The sequence below is a fragment of the Bison bison genome, unplaced genomic scaffold (genome assembly GCF_000754665.1).
Source record: "Bison bison bison isolate TAMUID 2011002044 unplaced genomic scaffold, Bison_UMD1.0 scf7180017864527, whole genome shotgun sequence".
Classification (NCBI taxonomy): domain Eukaryota; kingdom Metazoa; phylum Chordata; class Mammalia; order Artiodactyla; family Bovidae; genus Bison; species Bison bison.
The window spans coordinates 2041560-2043895 of NW_011495078.1; the positions used below are offsets into that span (position 1 = coordinate 2041560).

At 61.9% G+C, this 2336-nt stretch overlaps 1 long non-coding RNA gene across 1 annotated transcript in view; it reads left to right on the plus strand.

The window, feature by feature from the left end:
- The first annotated feature begins 391 nt into the window (after positions 1-391).
- The window catches only part of LOC104982135, a 12254-nt gene continuing 10309 nt past the window's right edge, over positions 392-2336 (plus strand). Inside the window, exon 1 of the long non-coding RNA XR_824470.1 lies at positions 392-787. This is a non-coding gene — a long non-coding RNA (uncharacterized LOC104982135). The remainder of the gene's footprint in view (positions 788-2336) is intronic.

Here is a 2336-nt window from a genome sequence, read left to right on the forward strand (position 1 = left end):
TTTAGCCGCCGCAGGACTCCACGATGCATGCAGGCCAGAGCTTCCGACTACCCCGCTCCCCTAAGCCTCCTGAGAGCAGGGGCGGGGACTTGACTCCAGCCGACAGGGGACAAAACTAGGGTCTGAATGGACTGGCCCCCGGCCACAGAGCTGGTAGCGAACAAAACAGCGTGCTTTTCCCAAGTGCAGTTTTGCTGTTGTTCAGTCGCTGTCGTGTCCGACTCTTTGTGACCCCACGAACTGCAGCACGCCAGGCTTCCCTATCCTTCCCCATCTCCCAGAGTTTGCAGCTTAGCGTAGTCCAAACACACAGAAAAGGGAAATAGCACCCTAAGGTCCAAACAGAACACGCGGTTAACCCGCAACGATGGTGAGAGCCGTGTGTCTGAAATCTACAACAGAGCATGGAATGCGTTCAGCAGCAGGGAAGGTCAGCGTGTTCTTGAAATTCTGCATCCAGACGACAATGCCAGTTCCTGGGATTAGCTCTCAGAACATCTGCCAAATGGCTGGGTTCACAGAGGTCAGAGAATGCCCGCCTGTGCGTGTTGACTCACTGGAGCACGTTGTCAGGAGAAGCTGGAAAGCATGTTAGCGTCCCTGCCTCAGGTTCCAAAGCGCAGTGTGGGTCAGAGCATCCCTGCATTCATGCTTTCCTTCATTTTTCTTTTCCATGCCCCTCATCAAGAAGCCCGTATTAAAATGAATTATCAGGTCAGCACTAATAAGAAGGTGCAACATGAAAGTCAGCTCTCTGCCAAGAAGGACGACAAACTCTTCTTTAACGGTAAAAGCACCCTGGCGGGTCCCGCCCAAGCTCAGCCATGGTGGGAGGACTGGAGGCTGCAGACAGAGATGTCTCCTTCCTGGGACGAACAGCCTGGTCGGAGAGTGAGGCCGCTGCCCCGGGTCGGGTCAGGCAGGTCCCGCCTGGTGGGGACGGGGGCGCCCCAGCCCCGCCTCCTGCCCGTGGGTCTGAGGAGCACACAGTCCTGCTGTCCTGCAGGCAGGTGGCCTCCCCAGCAGGGGAGGGCCCCACCCCTTGTCCCCTGCCCCCGCAATTCCACTGTGGTCACTGCTCCTTCCCCGGGGCGGGTGGGGTGGGGAGAGCCCAGTGTCCCCAGGGGGAGTCCCCAGGAAATGGGATGAAGAGCAGTGAGCTGGGGCTCTGAGGCTGCAGAGTCAGCGTCCTTCGGGGTCACAGAGGAGGCCAAGCACGAGAAAGGAGGCACCGCACAGCTCCCGGGCTCCCTGTGCGCCCGATCTGAGCCCTGAAAGCGAGACCAGGCCCCGGGGGACGGGAGCGACTCAAATACTCACTCCCGGGCCCCACTGAGCTTCACTGCAGCAGGGCCAGGAACTCAGGTTTCAGTCTGTCCCCGGTCTCCGGTCTCTCCTGGGAGCCAGCCTCTGGGTTTGGAAGCTGGAGCAGTAACAGGAGTCCGGTCCCTTCTAAGACCTCTGGGCGCAGCCCACTCCTTGACTGTGCAAACCGCCCGGTGGTTATGAGATAAATAAAGCTGGACGTCTTCTTTCGGGCCCACGGTAGGAGAGGTTATGGGGCGAGTCTGTGCTGAAAGGTCTGAGCACGAGCTGGACTGGCCTTGGGGCACAGGCTCCCTGCGTCCTGCCCATCGCAGTCACTGAAGAGGGGAGAATGGGCTGACTGTCCCGAGATGGGAGTCCCCGCAGGGGCTGCCGGGGGTCAGAGGTGAGGCAGAAAGGAACGGGTAGGGCACGTCCGCTGTCCGAGCAGGCACTGGCTCACCGGTCCTCAGAGGGACCATGAGATCCCCCAGCCGGCCGCGTGGCAGACGGACGCGAGGGGGCCACACGCCCCGCAGTGCTTGTCCCGGGCCGCCCCTCCGTCCTAAGACTGCCCTGAGGGCCCGGTGGGGCATCCCGCAGACGGCTCCCTGAGCGGCTGGCACCGCGGTAGATTCCCATGGGCCCCGGGGCTTCAGAGCCCACGGATCCGTTAATGGAAGTGTGTTGCTCCTAATGGCCATGTGTGAGTTAGAGAAAGCAGAGGTGAGTCACGAGTTTGGGGCAGGGTGGGTGGGTGAGGGCCAGCCTGGAAGGGGACCCAGGGATGAACAGATGCTCACCTGCCGTCTGGGGGCCGGGAGGGATGGGGAGCGTGGTGCGGTGGGCCGGGAAAGGCCCCCGGGCAAAGAAGCTGCTCCCCTCTGTCCTGAGATGACCACCCCGCCCTGTGAAACCAGAGCCCGGGATGCCAGTGGGGTGGCCATGAGCCCAAGGCTCAGGGCGCAGAGACCCCACCTCTGGGGCAGCTGCCCTTGCAGTATGTCCCGGGAGCAGGGACCAGCGGTGGC